Source organism: Lactuca virosa, chromosome 5 (genome assembly GCF_052849685.1).
Source record: "Lactuca virosa cultivar CGN04683 chromosome 5, Lactuca_virosa_CGN04683_v6, whole genome shotgun sequence".
NCBI classification, from domain to species: domain Eukaryota; kingdom Viridiplantae; phylum Streptophyta; class Magnoliopsida; order Asterales; family Asteraceae; genus Lactuca; species Lactuca virosa.
The window spans coordinates 247,959,785-247,978,730 of record NC_136430.1 but is presented as its reverse complement, the minus strand read 5'-3'; the positions used below and the strand labels follow the sequence as shown (position 1 = coordinate 247,978,730).

At 37.7% G+C, this 18,946-nt stretch overlaps 1 pseudogene across 1 annotated transcript; it reads left to right on the top strand.

Annotated features, from left to right (window-relative positions):
* The first annotated feature begins 15,155 nt into the window (after positions 1–15,155).
* Positions 15,156–18,617, top strand: LOC145116289 (putative callose synthase 8; annotated as a pseudogene). The gene is made up of 10 exons (XR_013711978.1): positions 15,156–15,688; positions 15,759–15,878; positions 15,969–16,067; positions 16,150–16,233; positions 16,319–16,431; positions 16,542–16,615; positions 16,893–16,967; positions 17,196–17,336; positions 18,036–18,119; positions 18,252–18,617. The product of XR_013711978.1 is annotated as a putative callose synthase 8 (transcript).
* Positions 18,618–18,946: the final 329 nt, after the last annotated feature.

The following is an 18,946-nucleotide window of genomic DNA, read 5'->3' as shown; positions in this document are numbered from 1 at the left end:
TCATACTGTTAAATTTAAAATCGGTCAAGAATTAGCCAATGGAGTCAAAAGGATAGTTGTATATCTTATCAATACCTAAGCATGGATATAAAGAATGTTGAAATCGGAGTCGTATGCAAAAGTTACGGAATTTAGAAGTCGGGAGTGTGCTATTGCGAAGAGGGTGACGTGGCTGAATCTGGACCATAACTTTCTCCCCACGCCTTGCCACCAGATGGTGACATGTGGCACATCAACTCGACGAGTTGGAGGCTCAAACTCGATGAGTTGGGCCATTTTCCAGCATATAAATAGGATGCGAGAGCACCCCATTTTCTTCACACCAAAAGCCTTTCTTTCTCTCTCTCTCTCTCTAACTTCTCTCTAAGCCCTCCCAAAGCCCTAGTAACTTCTAAGTGCTAGAGGAAAGCCCCGGAGCCCCCGAAGGCTCCGAGAAAAAGGGTTTTTCGACTAGGAAAGTTCTGCTCCCGTAGAACCCGGTTTCTAGCAAACTCCGTTGTAAGTGAGATACGCTTACCCTACTTTAAGTATAGCTTATATTTAAATTTAGTATTGTTATTATGAACTTATAATAAATATTTGGGCTAGTATTATGACTTATATAAGTGTCGTTATAATAGATTTTTAACTACTCGCGGTACGGAGAATCTGGTTTGAAGGGCCACATAGCTTGTTGGATTTCATAACAACTATAATGCCAAAATGGTCCTGCCCTCCGGTGTTTCATGTCTGGCCCCTGCCTGTACATAGTAGTTGAGAAGTATTGTTTAACGCTTATATAAAAAAATAATACTAAGACTAATAATTAGTCACGATGAATATTAGGCTATAATCTAGTGGTAATAATACTAGGTTTCGTCGAAAGAAATTATATTGTTAAGAAGCGAAGCGCTGTCCAAGTTGGAATCACCACTTTAACAAGTGAGTGCATAGTTACTTTCATCTTCACATAGATATGAAGTATTTAATATAAATTACGTGCTATGTGTGCATATTATCTGTGTTCTTGATATCTATGTTGGATGAACGATTTATACATGTTTTAAATGATTTAAAAAGTATATGTATTTTATATCTACGAAAATGTTGGGTAAAACATGGGTAGATGAAATAGTTGATGTGTGATGAAATAAAATGATGAGAGGTCTCGATGTTTATGATGATCCAGTCATCTAGCGGAGTATAGATGACGACCACGGATAATTGTAGACAGTCCAGTGGAACGCTACCAGGCTCGCAACATGTATGTGTTTATTTAAACTACGTGCTCACCAGGTGTACTCCATCCCCCTCATGGTTGCCTTACTTGACATGTATTTTTGAGGAATCCCCTAATCAATGTTGTCACCCCGATGAAAGTCCTTAGGCTAAGTCCCTTATAGCAGATGCTTTAGGGACGTAAGGTGAGGATAACGGGAATGAGTAATCGGGTTGAACGATTTGACGAACTAATGAACTTAATTATTGTGGGTTGAAAACCATATGTGCTCACCAGGCTCCCAAGCCTAACCCAATCAGTTTCTTGTATACAGGTAGTGGCAAGAGAGAACATGAGTGATGGTCTGATGAGAGATCAATGGATTATAGGCCACTAAAATAAATAGATATTGTAAGGCATGTGTTGTTTCCATTTATGCTTTTGATCTGTATTGACAATGACATCCCAAGGTTTTTAATACAATGAAAATACATTTCTTCGGAAATGCTTTGATAAATTCTTTATCATACTTTTAGGAACAAATTCTGCAACATATTTGTTTAAAAGTATACTCTGATTTTCAAATGAAGCATAAACAAATTGGTCTTTTCTGGCCGTGAAATTGGGGATGTCACAGTTGGTATCATAGCATTAGTTAAAGCGAACTAGGAATTTGTAGGATTTCTAGACTTAAACTTAGAATGCTAAGCCAGTGTCTACTATATTTTAGACGCAGGCACTAAATTATTTTAGGAAAGATGCCTAAAATGCTTTTATATGCTAAATGATTTATGTTATAGCTATAAAGATGCCTTATATGCTATTATTTGATCGGATCTATGGTCTATTGCCGACCGGATCTGGAAACTTTATCTGTTCAGATTTCTAAACGTTCGACTACAATATTAGAAGTGGAATGTAACCTTTCGGAGATACAAGGAGGATTTAAACGTCTATCGTAAATAAAGCTTTCCCTATCTTATTATTCTCGTCTCGAACTTCTACTTGGTGCCTACTAAACTCTCCAAGGTCAACAAGTTTTCTAATGGATTGCCAGCGGACTTTGGTCCAATGGTCAAAAGGAAGTTTGATGAATCCAGAAAAGAGAAAAGGTTCTGGAGAGAGTTGAGGTTGGCGAGAAAAGGAAGTTTGACGGATCTTCAAGATCCAACATGTCACACCCCGAAACCAGAATGGCGGAAACGTTCCGGGGTGGAGGACGTCATGCGTAGTATCACAACCATTGTATAGCAAGCATAGTAAACACAACCAAACATTGAATACAATATGAAAAAGTGTTTACATCAGTTTAAAACTGGTTTTAAGTACATCAAAAGTTTGTAATCATATAAAAATATAACTCTTATTGCTCCGGCTCCTCAAAATCCAGCAGGTACCTGTCTACTGATTCCCTGAGAATACAAGCAGTTTTGAAAGAATATCAGCATAAAGCTGGTGAGTTCATAAGCATTTAGTTTTTGTGGAAAATGTTTCTTCGAAATCCTTTTTGAAAAGTGTTCCTCAAGAAAATCCTATATTTTCTTACGAAAAGTAGTGTTAAAAGAGTATCTAGCGGTAGAAAGTAAACCATCAGTTTTAGAAATGCTAGTGTTATCCTGGGAAAATCCTATATTTTCCCTAAAAACAGGTTATCTGTACTAGAGGTAGAGATGCCAGTCTAGAGATCCCTGATTACTATTAGTATATATAAAAGTAGTTTTATTACTCAAAATAAAACAGATGAAGATTAGAGTCCGTAGACCAAAAATAGTTTATACTTGTTTTGTGAGTCATATAACCATACTTGATATGACCGAGAGACCTTTATAACGTTCTTCAGGCGTTAAGCTAAATGACATTTGTTCACACCAGGCGTTCCCGCCTAACTATAGCAAGCAGTTCAGGTGTGGGATTGTCAGTCCCGAATAGATCTATTCACAAATCTCACGCTCTCCCTCCAGGAGACTCTGGTTATACTAAAAGGATTTATCACTATACACCTAAGGTACAGTATTGAAGTAGAGCCTCATAATTATGTATAATCTAGTTTACTAGCGAGAAACAGTATAAAACAATAATTATCCTTGAATAATAGTACTTTATACTCCTGAGAAAATACATAACATAAACTAAATCTGCCATAGTTTATATATATTCAATTATGAAATCAGATTAGGTAGAGACTGCCTAGAGGGTTATCCCAAACTATACCCATTATAGTTTATTAGAATTTGTGTGGAAAATGCTTTGTAAAAACCTTTCTGAAAGCTATGAAGTTAGATTTCCAAAATAGTAGTTTCCCTTATGCTCAACATATTACAAAGAGAGATAAAATATTCGAATATGTTGTTAAACGTTGAAATCGTTGGACTGCATTAATAAGTTTAAAACTTAATAAAATACTTTGAGTTTGGCTTGTATTACCCCCCTGAAAACATTAAAAACACGGAAAATGTAGGAGTATGAACTCACTGTTTGACGTAGGATTCGAGTGTATGATCGGTGTGGATGCTGAGTGTCAACTGGTGTTTCGTGTGCAAGTGGATCCTATTAACATACGGTAACACATATGTGTGTTAGAATTTGGGTGTTTCATGACTAAACATGACGGGAAACCACCCTAAAGACTTGGAAATGCTTGCCGGGACCCTATATGATCAAACGAGGGAGGTGTACGGCCAAAAGAGTGTGTGTGCGGCCAGGGTGTGCGGTCAGCATGTATATGCGGTTGCACACAGGAGTGTGCGGCCGTACAGAGGGTGTGTGTGGTCGTACAAGGGAGTGTGCGGCCGTACATAGGGGTGTGCGGCCGTACACTCTTCATTCATGCTCAAAATGTCGATTTTCGGGTGTTTCAAATCCAATACCAAGTCCAACTAGCAAAATGGAGGCCAAACTCTCACTTTGGAGAGTCTTTAAAGGTGTGTGCGGCCACCTTATGAAGGTGTGCGGCCGTACACCTTCATATGATGAAGAACATGATGAAACTTTGATGATTAAGGGCTTAGATCAATGGCTCCTTCATGTATGTTAAGCTAGGTGATGGAGAACTCACGTTTTTGAGGCCTTGAGAGGGTTTGCGGTTGAAGAATCTTGAGAGAAAGGTGATGTGTGCTGCCAAGGTGTTAAAGGAATGAAAGGAAAGGGGTCTACCCTTTATATAGGGTGGGTGTGCTGCCCAAGAGTGAGTGTGCTGCCAAGGGAGTGGGTGTGCGGCCGCACACCCATGTGTACGGCCGTACACTCCTCCAAGAGGTGTGTATGGCCCGATTTTCTCACTATGCCACACTCTGAATCATCCCTAAACTCAACCTTGGTCAAATTCAAGCTTAGAACACTTAAATGAACCCTTAAATAGCACCAGAAATCGACAAAACAAGTTGAATATTGATTGAATTGACAAAAGTGTACAGGATTGAAGTTCCGGGTTGTTACACAACAAGAAAAGAAAATTCTCGAAGTCGGGTTCTATGAAGTTCGGAGGAGGAGGAGGTGAAGCAAGATGGTGCGAGAAGTGCAAAAAGAAGCACTTTGGAAATGTGACGGAGATGTGACTTGTTACAAGTATGGGGAGACTGTGCATTACGCCAATGAGTGTGCATCCATCAAGAGGGTGTGTTATGGGTGTAACGAAGAAAGGAATATTGCAAAGGACTGCCCGAAGAGGAAAGAGGCAGCAAAGCCTAATGTTCCGCCGAGGCCAAAGGCGAGAGCATTCCAGATGACCCTGGAAGTAGAAAGGGATGAAGCAGATGTCGCTGCAGGTACCTTTCTTGTAAATGGATTGCCTGTCAATATATTGTTTGACTCTGGATCAAATTACTCCTATATATCGCACAAATTTTGTGGAAGACTAGCATTGCCTGTAGATAAACTTGATAATGCTCTAGTTGTAGATGTTGTTTGTGGCAAGTTCATACATGTTAGCGATTTCATTAAAAACATCATCATCGACTTGAACGGGAATAAATTCCATGAGGAGTTGTTGCCCATTGAGTTGAATGGTTTCGACATCGTGCTAGGAATGGATTGGCTTAGTGCGAACGATGTCGAGATACTATGCAAGAAGAAGATGGTGAGAGTAAACCCACCTGGAAGAGAGTCATTTATGGTGTATGGGGACAAACGTAGAGTGAATTCTGGAATCATTTCCCTGATGAAAGCCAGAAAATGTTTGTCTAAAGGATGCACATCATACTTGGCATTTGCGATAGACGCAAAGAAGGAGAAGGAGATACATAGAATACCAGTGGTGTGTGACTATCCGGAAGACTTTCCCGAAGATCTTTCTGGATTACCCCTTGATATACAAGTAGAGTTTCGAACATACTTGTTGCCAGGATTGTGACATCCCCAATTTCACGGCCAGAAAAGACCGATTTCGTTTATGCTTTTTAAAATAAAATCAGAGAAATCTTTTTAAAAAATGTTGCGGAATTGGTCCCCAAAACAAAACATGATAAAAGTTTATCAAAACCTTTCTTTAAGAAATATATATTTTTATTTCATAACAAAACCTCGGGATGTCATGTTCCGATACAGATCAAAAGCATAAACAAGACATTATAAGCCTTACACAGTTATTTACAACTACTGGCCTATAATCCAAAAATCACTCATTGTCATCATCCGACTATGCTCGGGGTCCACTACCTGTAGTATAAAAAGCTGAGTGGGTCAGGCTTGGAAGCCTGGTGAACATATAGGGTTTTCAACCCACAATAAATAATAAACTCTTTAAGTTTATCAATCAACAAATAATTTATTAATTTCACCAACCAAAAACAACCCTAATTATCCATTCCCGTTATCCTCACCTTACGTCCCTAACGCAACTATTACAAGGGACCTAGCCTAAGGATTTTCATTAGGGGTGACAACATTGCTTCGGGGGTTCCTCAACAATTTATGTCAAATAAGGCAACCAATGGGGTGACAACATTGCTTTCCTCAGAAATTTAGGTCAAACCAGACATCCTAATATAAAACAACCAATAAGGTGACAACATTGCTTTCCTCAGCAATTTATGTCAAATAAGACAACCAATAGGGTGACAACATTGCTTTCTTCAGCAATTTATGTCAAATAAGACAAACATCAGGGTGACAACATTTCTTTCCCTCAACAATTTATGTCAAATAAAACAAACATCGGGGTGACAACATTGCTTTCCTTCAGCAATTTATGTCAAATAAAACAAACACCTGGGTGACAACATTGCTTTCCTTCAGCAATTTATGTCAAATAAAACAAACACGTGGGTGACAACATTGTTTTCCCTCAACAATTTATGTCAAATAAAACAAACACCGGGGTGACAACATTGCTTTTCCCTTACCAATTTATGTCAAATAAACAACCAATAAGGTGACAACATTGCTTTCTTCAGCAATTTATGTCAAATAAGACCACCTGACATAAAACAATCAAAATGGTGACAACATTGCTTTTATCAGCAATTTATGTCAAATAAACAACCAACGTGGTGACAACACTGCTTTCCTTAGCAATTTATGTCAAATAGGCACGAAGTCACATCGTCGCCAAGGTTTACACAACAGGCACTAAGTCCATAGCTGCCAACGTACTAAATCCATAGCTACCAACGTACATCTATACTGTACTAAATTCATAGCTACTAACGTACATCTATACTGTACTAAATTCATAGCTACCAACGTACATCTGTACTGTACTTTTATCCCTCATACTTTATCGACCCATGTTTTACCCAACATATTCGAAGATAAAATATTTATGCATTTTAAATCATTTTAAACATGTATAAAACATTCATTCAACACCCATCTCGAATAAACAAACAACATATATACACATAACACGTATTTTATATGAAATACTTCATATCTATGTGTAAGATGAAAGTGACTACACACTCACCTGATTTAATGAAAATCGGGCAGCAATTCGTTTCCTAAAACGATCGTTTCTAATAAAACCGGGAGTTTTATTGAGAAACCGGGCTCTGCGAAGGGTCGGGCTTCGAAACCGAAAAGATAAATAATCCGGGTCTTCGGGCACTTCGGGGCGTATTCTGGGGGTTATAATCGATACCGGGGCTTCGGGGAATGTTAAGATGAAGAAAATATGGAAAAAGGGGTTAAAAGTGGCAAAATCCCAAAAGTAACCGGGAAGGCTCGCATACCCCTTCTATTTATAGGGTCCAAAGTCGGCTAGGGAGGTGGGGTCCGCAGGCGAGGGTGCGCAGGTGCTCGCACATGGGCTGCGCGTGCGAAGTAGCTGCTGGCAGCTCCTTATTGGACCAAGCCTTCGGTGCGAGGGGGTGCGACACGGGTCGGACAGATGGCCTCGGATGACTCAGCAGCATCGGACACGCGGCATGCTTCGGTTGGGCCTCCCTTCGGTCGTATCACAATCCGACACGCGGCTACTGTTCATGCGAGGGAAGGCGACACGTCTCGCCAGCTGGCCTCGGGTGACTCCGTAATTCGGATACGTGGCTCGCATGACTCACCAATTTCGGACACGTGGCACTCCTTCAGCGAAGGTGACGTGGCCGAAGCCACCAATGCGAAATTTCTCAGTTTTCGCGCCAAAACTTCTAAAATCCATACTTTCGCATACGAGTTCCGTTTTTGACGTTCTTTATATGCACGCGTAGGCAAAATTACGCTCTACAACTTTCGTTTAGACTTCGTCGGCTAATTTTGAATTAATTTTTATATTATTATTTTTAACAGACCGGGACAGGAAATCCGTTAAAAATTCATAACTTCTTCATCCGACGTCCGTTTTCGTCAGACTTTTTACCGTTGTACTACAAATGACGAGACCTTCGATTCTCGTTTAGGTTGTGTCGGCTAAAAATCACTCGATCTAAAATTCGAGTTTTTAGCTGTCTACTGCTAAACTGAAACTTCGAAAAATCATAACTTCCTCATACGAAGTCAGATTTGGGCGTTCTTTTTATCGAACTTCTCGGTTTAACGAATACTATGAGTTTTGTTTAGATCACTAAGGCTAAAAAGTAGTTTATCAAAAACTCACTTTTTACGACATTCGTCACCCTGCCGGTTTGTCGCGAAACTTCGACAGGTCATAACTTCTTCGTTATAACTCGGATTTCGGCATTCTTTATATATCCAGAAACCTTGAGACATATACTACAACTTGGTTAAGATTAATCCTTCTAAATAATCTTCCATCAAAAAGTCATTTTTGATGCTTATCGTCTCTAAATTGACTAGCCCGGATCTACGGGCGTTACAATTATCTCCCCCTTAGGATGATTACGTCCCAAAATCATCAACGAAAATAGGACTTGTATAATGATTCCATACGTTATCTTTCCATCCTAAGTAATAACCATGATGCTCAATCTTACACTTGCTCTTTGTACTAGGTTGGACTTTCAATCGTAACCTACAAGTTACAAAATAAATCCTTATTGAGGACTCCTTCTTCTTCTTAGGATAAGTACTTCCCCTTATCTATTGTAACAGATCGACGGGTCATGTTCTAATGACCTTCATCGGATGATGCAACGTCTAGACTCAAGTCTCTTTGAGTCAAATTCCAGAATGGAATATACCTTCGTTCGTAATCTTAATGTGATATAATCACATTTTAGCATATAGCATTTCCAGCTACAAGCTTCATTAACAACGAGCGCGATGCTATCGATCGCATTAATTTCAACCTTCTGACTTTAGTCAGATGCTACATCGAACTTGGTCCTCCGAACCATGTAACAAACTCATCGTAGTCGGACTCAATTTGATATGACCACTAGGGTCGGAATAACAACCAACTTACTAGTCATTACCGAAACAAGGGTAATGACATATCCGAATAAAACAGAATCAATCACTAGTTTCTTGGTAACCTTGTGACTTTCCCTGATCCAAGCGTGAGTCATGTGCTTCCAGTAGTATAGATCTCTACTACTATTCACACCTACTCATACTCGTCCCAAGTATTGTCTCGCAGTCCCCAAGTCCTAAAATCACAAAACAATTTAACACATACGAATGTGTCCAATTAATCATAAAATTTTCCTAGACTCTACTAGGACTTTTTCCATGCGTATCTTCAATCATCAATTCTTCTTCAACTTGGTTGTTGATGGAAATTCCAGATGATGGGACAACTTCAAGAATTACACCAACCATTCCATCATCCTGCCAATCGAAGGTGTACTTTAGAAGTACCGTACCCCTCTAAACGTTCCGTTATTTTGTCAAACATATTCTAAAGGCAAGACACCACTCTTACGATATCTTCTGATAGGTGCCATTCACTATCATAAGCCTTTCATTTCCTCCATTTACTCAATTCTCTACGAGTCTCCACCATAACGTTTTGTACACCTAAGCAAACGTTCGGTGTACCGGGCGAGAATTTAAGATAAGAAAGCTTTAATTACGATAAACGTATAAATCTCCTTATCACTCCGAAACGTTTACATGTTAGTTCTAATCTTGTAATCATACGCTTAGAATCCTACACACATAAAGTTTCCAGATCCGGTCGGCAACAGACCATAGATCCGAACAAATAATAGCATATAAGTCATCCTTATAACTATAACATAAATATTAAACACATAAAACATTTTAGGCATCTTTCCTAAAATAAACTTGTGCTCGTGTCTAAAATATAGCAGACACTCATCTCACAATCATCGCTTAGCATTCTAAGTTTAAGTCAAGAAATCCTACAAATTCCTAGTTCGCTTAAACTAATGCTCTGATACCAACTGTGACATCCCCAATTTCACGGCTAGAAAAGACCGATTTCGTTTATGCTTTTTAAAATAAAATCAGAGAAATCTTTTTAAAAAATGTTGCGGAATTGGTCCCCAAAACAAAACATGATAAAAGTTTATCAAAACCATTCTTTAAGAAATATATATTTTTATTTCATAACAAAACCTCGGGATGTCATGTTCCGATACAGATCAAAAGCATAAACAAGACATTATAAGCCTTACACATTTATTTACAACTACTGGCCTATAATCCAAAAATCACTCATTGTCATCATCCGACTATGCTCGGGGTCCACTACCTGTAATATAAAAAGCTGAGTGGGTCAGGCTTGGAAGCCTGGTGAGCATATAGGGTTTTCAACCCACAATAAATAATAAACTCTTTAAGTTTATCAATCAACAAATAATTTATTAATTTCATCAACCAAAAACAACCCTAATTACCCAATCCCGTTATCCTCACCTTACGTCCCTAAAACAACTATTACAAGGGACCTAGCCTAAGGATTTTCATTAGGGGTGACAACATTGCTTCGGGGGTTCCTCAGCAATTTATGTCAAATAAGGCAACCAATGGGGTGACAACATTGCTTTCTCAGCAATTTAGGTCAAACCAGACATCATAATATAAAACAACCAATAAGGTGACAACATTGCTTTCCTCAACAATTTATGTCAAATAAGACAACCAATAGGGTGACAACATTGCTTTCTTCAGCAATTTATGTCAAATAAGGCAAACATCGGGGTGACAACATTGCTTTCCCTCAGCAATTTATGTCAAATAAAACAAACATCGGGGTGACAACATTGCTTTCCCTAAGCAATTTATGTCAAATAAAACAAACATCGGGGTGACAACATTGCTTTCCTTCAGCAATTTATGTCAAATAAAACAAACACCTGGGTGACAACATTGCTTTCCTTCAGCAATTTATGTCAAATAAAACAAACACCTGGGTGACAACATTGCTTTCCCTCAACAATTTATGTCAAATAAAACAAATACCGGGGTGACAACATTGCTTTTCCCTTAGCAATTTATGTCAAATAAACAACCAATAAGGTGACAACATTGCTTTCTTCAACAATTTATGTCAAATAAGACCACCTGACATAAAACAATCAAAATGGTGACAACATTGCTTTTATCAGCAATTTATGTCAAATAAACAACCAACGTGGTGACAACACTGCTTTCCTTAGCAATTTATGTCAAATAGGCACGAAGTCACATCGTCGCCAAGGTTTACACAACAGGCACTAAGTCCATAGCTGCCAACGTACTAAATCCATAGCTACCAACGTACATCTATACTGTACTAAATTCATAGCTACTAACGTACATCTATACTGTACTAAATTCATAGCTACCAACGTACATCTGTACTGTACTTTTATCCCTCATACTTTATCGACCCATGTTTTACCCAACATATTCGAAGATAAAATATTTATGCATTTTAAATCATTTTAAACATGTATAAAACATTCATTCAACACCCATCTCGAATAAACAAACAACATATATACACATAACACGTATTTTATATGAAATACTTCATATCTATGTGTAAGATGAAAGTGACTACACACTCACCTGATTTAATGAAAATCGGGCAGCAATTCGTTTCCTAAAACGATCGTTTCTAATAAAACCGGGAGTTTTATTGAGAAACCGGGCTCTGCGAAGGGTCGGGCTTCGAAACCGAAAAGATAAATAATCCGGGTCTTCGGGCACTTCGGGGCGTATTCCGGGGGTTATAATCGATACCGGGGCTTCGGGGAATGTTAAGATGAAGAAAATATGGAAAAAGGGGTTAAAAGTGGCAAAATCCCAAAAGTAACCGGGAAGGCTCGCATACCCCTTGTATTTATAGGGTCCGAAGTCGGCTAGGGAGGTGGGGTCCGCAGGCGAGGGTGCGTAGGTGCTCGCACATGGGCTGCGCGTGCGAAGTGGCTGCTGGCAGCTCCTGATTGAACCGAGCCTTCGGTGCGAGGGGGTGCGACACGGGTCGGACAGCTGGCCTCGGATGACTCAACAGCATCGGACACGCGGCATGCTGCGGTTGGGCCTCCCTTCGGTCGTATCACAATCCGACATGCGGCTACTGTTCATGCGAGGGAAGGCGACACGTCTCGCCAGCTGGCCTCGGGTGACTCAGCAATTCGGACACATGGCTCGCATGACTCACCAATTTCGGACACGTGGCACTCCTTCAGCGAAGGTGACGTGGGCGAAGCCACCTATGCGAAATTTCTCGGTTTTCGCGCCAAAACTTCTAAAATCCATAACTTTCGCATACGAGCTCCATTTTTGACGTTCTTTATATGCACGCGTAGGTAAAATTACGCTCTACAACTTTAGTTTAGACATCGTCGGCTAATTTTGACTTTAATTTTTATATTATTATTTTTAACAGACCGGGACAGGAAATCCGTTAAAAATTCATAACTTCTTCATCCGACGTCCGTTTTCGTCTGTCTTTTTACCGTTGTGCTACAAATGACGAGACCTTCGATTCTCGTTTAGGTCGTGTCGGCTAAAAATCAATCGATCTAAAATTCAAGTTTTTAGGTGTGTACTGCTAAGCTGAAACTTCGAAAAATCATAACTTCCTCATACGAAGTCAGATGGGCGTTCTTTTTATACATACTCTCGGTTTAACGAATACTACGAGTTTCGTTTAGATCTCTAAGGCTAAAAAGTAGTTTATCAAAAACTCACTTTTTACGACATTCGGCACCGTGCCGGTTTGTCGCGAAACTTCGACAGGTCATAACTTCTTCGTTATAACTCGGATTTCGACATTCTTTATATATCCAGAAACGTTGAGACATATACTACAACTTGGTTAAGATTAATACTTATAAATAATCTTCCATCAAAAAGTCATTTTTGATGCTTATCGTCTCTAAATTGACTAGCCCGGATCTACGGGCGTTACAAGGATCAACACCAATAGCGAAAGCACCATACCGATTAGCACCTACAGAGATGAAGGAGCTTGTGATGCAACTTTAGGAGTTGTTGGACAACAGTTTCATTAGACCTAGTTCATCACCCTGGGGAGCTCCGGTGCTATTCGTGAAGAAGAAGGATGGAAGCATGAGGATGTGCATAGACTATAGAGAGCTGAACAAGGCAACGGTAAAGAACAAGTATCCATTGCCAAGGATTGATGACCTATTCGATCAGCTACAAGGTTCGAGCTATTTCTCAAAGATCGATCTTAGATCAAGATATCATCAGCTGAAGGTGAGAGCACATGATATTGTGAAAATTGAATTCAGAACAAGATACGAACACTATGAGTTCTTGGTTATGTCGTTTGGACTAACCAATGCTCCAGCAGCATTCATGGAATTGATGAACAGAGTTTGTAAATCATTCCTCGATAAATCCGTGATAGTGTTCATAGATGACATTCTGATTTAATCAAAGAGCCAGCAGGAGCATGACAAGCATCTGCAAGAAGTGCTAGAAGTTTTGAAGAACGAGAAGTTATATGCAAAGTTCTCCAAATGTGATTTTTGGATTCTATAAGTCCAATTCTTGGGTAATGTGGTTAACCAAGAAGGAATAATGGTTGACCCAGAAAAGATTGAAGCACAACAAGAAAAATACCCTTTAATGACACGCGAACAATGACACTCACTGATTTACGATACACATTTTTTTTGCGTCCTAAATATAATGTCAGCCTTCCAAAATTTGAAGGATAGAGGACACGTATTTGTGCGTTCCCTAAAATTATTGTCCCACAAAAAAAAATTACAAACACAGAAGGCACTTGTTTTAAAATAGTGCGTCCTCTGTGAATGTCGCTTTATAATTTTTTACTCAAAACGCGCGTTCTTAAAGGAAATGAATCCTATGAAATTCTAATTTTAAAACACCCAGCTTCAAAATATCCTTCATTCTCTTCATCCTTTCTCTTTGCAAACCCTAATCACGATACCATCTCCACCGCCTTCAACATGTTCTCAAACTAAAATCTCTCCATGAGAACCAGCGTCTCACCATCCGATGCCGCCCTGATCAACATAAAGAATCTATCTTTCATGAAACTGTTATTGTGTGCGGCGGATGTTATGGAGACTGCGACTCCTCGAAGATTTAGGGTTTTGCTTGGTGTTGTGCTCGTTGATTCTCAACGAAAGCGATTCAGGCCTCACTCCTCTCTCATAACGATTTAGGGTTTTTTGGTACAAGGTATCGACTAAGACACCGACGACTTAGGGTTTTTTCATAAAAAATGTGTATGTGCACTTCAATTTCTCCAATGGCGAATCCACTATGTTGGGTTTCGAAAATGTAAAACAGAGGTACTCTTTGTTTCTTTTTGAGTTTATATAAAGAGAAGAATAGTTGATGTTCTTGCATCCATGCTCTATTTCTGTTACTCTCTCAGCTATGAAGTCGTTGACAATCTCTGTGAAATTAGAGGGTAATACTGTAATTATTGAATTATCTCTTGTTCTTTTTCATAATTAGTTGTTTTTTGTTTTGTGTAGCTGTTGTTGGAGGACTACCATCATATGCTTCATGGATGGCTCTCACAGTAACAAGAATTAGTTAGAAACCGTTGAGTTGCTAGAAACAGTTACTTCTTTAAAACTTACATATTGTAAATAATATGGAAATTTGGAAATTATATCTTGCATTTGACAGTGAGGTTTAACACTCAATTTCTGTACATAGGGATTACCTAAACAGGAAACTAGATATAAGCTACACCAAGAACTAATAAAACCCTATACTACTTATATCTTAACACACACACGCACACACACACACACACACATATATATATATATATATATATATATATATATATATATATATATATATATATATATATATATATATATATATATAGGGAAAGGATCAAATGAGAACACCTAAAAGGTTGAGAATGTGAGAACAAGTATATTCATTTGTGATTCCATGTATTCATTTGTGGAGAAATGATAAATTTTTACGCACAATCAACATGAATATGCTTTTTCTCTTCAATTGAAATTAAAGGCGTAAAAATTTATCATTTCTCCACAAATGAATACATGGAATCGCAAATGAATATACTTTGTTCTCGCGTTCTCAACCTTTTTGGTGTTCTCATTTGATCCTACTCCTATATATATATATATATATATATATATATATATATATATGTTAATAGTTCGTGGGATGATGTATTATCACAAGGCGCTAAAGCTGCAAGCTTTTCTTGACAAGGCTGAAGATGATGGTTTGTTGTAGTTAGGATGCTTTTCTTTCAATGGACTGGATTGGACCTGACAAGCTTTTTAGAACTAATTTCAATGATGAGGAAGGGCATTTACGTCTTTTGTACAAATGAGAGATCGAAAGCCAGTCCCTTGTCCCACCTTATTCCATCTTTTTGGGTGAAATAAATAACTATCAATTTTGTTTGTTAGAGTCTGATATGTTGATGTTGATTATCAAATATTCTTCATGGTTATGAGAAAATCGAGAGGGGGAACGATATGTTAAATGCTCATCTGGATGCATTAGCAGACATGAAATTTACTCATGTTGTGTCATGTCAGTTATTCGGGTCACAGAAAACATCTGGGGACCCACATGCACAAGAAATCATTGATCTTATGGTGAGGTACCCTTCACTGCAAGTGGCTTATGTTGAAGAGCGGGAAGAACCGGTAGATTTACTCATCCTTTTTAGTCGAAGCAGTCAACGGGTTTGACCAGGTAAGCTACCAAAACCAAACAATAAACTCACAAACTTCACCACTATAATTGTTATGTGGTGTGATTACAGGAGATATATCGCGTGAAGCTACCAGGACCACCTAATATTGGAGAAGGGAAACCTGAAAATCAAAACCATGCCATAATTTTTGCTCATGGTGAAGCTCTACAAGCCATAGATATGAACTAAGTAAGTATGCTTTATGAGTCAAATCAATATACTCTTGGACTGGTTTTTAGTTTTTGAGAGAAAATATATAACATACAAGGATCGTTACAGGATAACTATCTGGAAGAAGCCATCAAAATGAGGAATCTCCTACAGACTCAGAAAAACTCCCAAAATACTTGGTCTAAGGGAACACATATTTTCTGGAAGGTTTGTTCACACACTTTCTCTCAATTCAAACGAACACATAGTTTTTGTTATCGATGGATGGTGTTTGATTCTTTTATTGCAGTGTTTCTTCTTTAGCATGGTTCATGTCTTACCAAGAGACTAGTTTTGTGACAATTGGTCAAAGGCTCCTAGAAAACCCTCTCAAGTAGGTGCTATTTATTAATTGCTGATTTTGGGTCGAACCCATGAACTGAACACCATTGATGAGCCTGAGTCACTTGTATTAACAGGATTAGGTTCCATTATGGACATCCAAATCTTTTTGACAGAATCTTTCACCTGACAAGAGGTGGCTTAAGCAAAGCTTCAAAGACAATTAACCTGAGTGAAGACATTTTTGCAGGTTTAGTTCTGTTTGATTACGGCGTGGACATATTACATACCATGAGTACACTTATAATAATAATAATAATAATAATAATAATAATAATAATGGTAAATAGCCATTAACAGTTGGAATTTCTGTAAGCCTGCCAGAAGCCTTTGATGAGTACACAGGCGGGCCCTTTTTTGGAAACAAAGAAGAGGTATTTAACTATTTATATAATGAATCTGTATTGATACACACAATCACATATGCTAATTGTATTAACTTTATTTTATATTTTTGTAATTTATAATTTAATATCCGAAATTTCAGATTTCAGTAGTTGACTCTTGAATACTAATATCATATGACTATTCACAGCTTTTAGACACATATCCGAAATTTCAGATTTTAGTAGTTGACTTTGAGAAATTACTTTTTTTCTTCATCTTTGAAGCATCTTATTGAGTTAATTAATTATTTTGTGTAAACTGTAGTTGGAAGGTTCAGGGAACTGGCTGATGGATGATATGGCAATTGAGAAAACCAAATCTGCTTTCTTACTAAGAATGGTGAGTTGAAAACTTGATTTCTTTCTTGAATACATTGAGTGATGTTGATGAATTGAAGGTTAGTGACATTATTTTCAGTTACATTTTATAAGAAGCCAAGTTCCATGGAGATTCTGATGATAATAAAAGAGGAGGTTTATTGACATATATATACCCTTTCTAACATACTAAATCTATAAAAAATAAAATCGGTTTATAAAATTTTGAACTTTTTGAGTATTGTTGCAGGGGTGGATAATCACAGAGGAGAGAAAAATGGCTAAAGCAAATCGATCAAATGCAATGGTTGCTATTGATTAAGAAATGGTGTTATGTGAAGATGGAACTGATGCTTTGGTTGGGGTTTGTGTTGTGGATCTTGATTTAAAGGTAACCAATTTTGGAAAGAAAAAAAAGTCAACTATCATTTTTGTGAGTTTGTAGGTCAAACTTGATGAACTTGTTAAGCCTGAAAAAGTAGTTGCTGATTATAGAACTAATATTAGGGATGTTCATGGTTCGTTTTTTTTTTTTTTCTGTTTTTAGGTCAAACCAAAGTCAAACCATTAGCAACGATTTTTGTCAATCAAAACCTGAAGCCGAACCGTTGAAAATTAAAATTTAACCAAGTCGAACCGTTACTAACTATTTGGCTTCAGTTTGGTTTCACTGTTTGGGCTTTTCAGACTCAAGTTGAGTCTATTAAACTAATTTTGTCAACAAAAACTGTCAAATAAAACATGTTAAAAAAGTAATAAAATCTGCAAAAAAAAAAAAAAATCAAAATATATGAAATATCAAATATTTATAATACAGCCATACAGGAACTGGATGCTTCCCTACATTTTGCGATGAGAAATTGGAAAGAATGTTTCGACTCCAATTGAAAAGTGAAATTGAAATGAAAAGTATGGACGTTGAATTGTGTTTGGGTGGATATTTTTTCCCTTTGGGCAAATGGAGTTAAATTAAAACTAAATTGAGATTTCCTCAATTGAATCATCGTTATTTTATGTCCTCTTAGTATTTATTCTTTTGTTTTGCAACTTATTTATTGTTAGAAAAATAACATGTTTCATTGTCTTTCAGGCATCGGGTAGTGGATTTGCTCAGTTTTCACAACCTATTTTCCAGAGATGCTTAGACGTTATTCATACTCAACAGCTGGCCAAGGTTGTAGATATAAAATTTTATTGTTTTATGAATAACTCATGTCATATACAGTTTCCGATTTATATGCCATTTGTGATGTCATGTTATCTTTGAAACTCAGCTTCTGATTAATTTTGTGTATTATTTTGGCAGGTTGATCCTGCTACATGACCAATAATGATCTCTAGGGTCTGCTAGAAGGATTGGAGATTGCAGTTAAGCGTCTATCTAAGACTACACGCCAAGGACTTAATGAATTTAAGCTAGCAATGTTTTACTTGATTTGGACATGAACCCTAAGATATAATACTTTGGCATCGCTAGAAGCTTTGGAGGAAACGAGACTCAAGCAAAAGCAAACACACGGAGAGTTGTTGGCACATAGTAAGCTAGATAATGCAACTGTATATAAATTCTGCTTCTCTTGAGTTCATTTTTTTTATTACATTTACTCACTATTGGAATAATTATTTGTATTTGACATATTAGTGAAATGAATTATCTTTGTTATTTATGGTATTTTATTTTGTATTATGAGATTTTAATGTTTTATTTAATTTGAAAATTGCTAAATCTATCAAAATATATCATTTTTAAAACATTTAACTTTATGACACGCAAAAATGTGTGTTGTCTTTCTTTATGACAGGGGCTTTAATGATACGCAATGCGAGTTGTAAATTTGCGTCGTAAGGTTACGACACACAAATGCGTGTCATATTCTTTATGACAGGGCCTTCCTTGACACGCATTGTGTGTCGTAAAAGCGCGTTGTAAATAGACGACGTACATTTGCGTGTCGTCTTTCGTTATGACAGGACCTTCCTTGACACACATTTGCGCGTCGT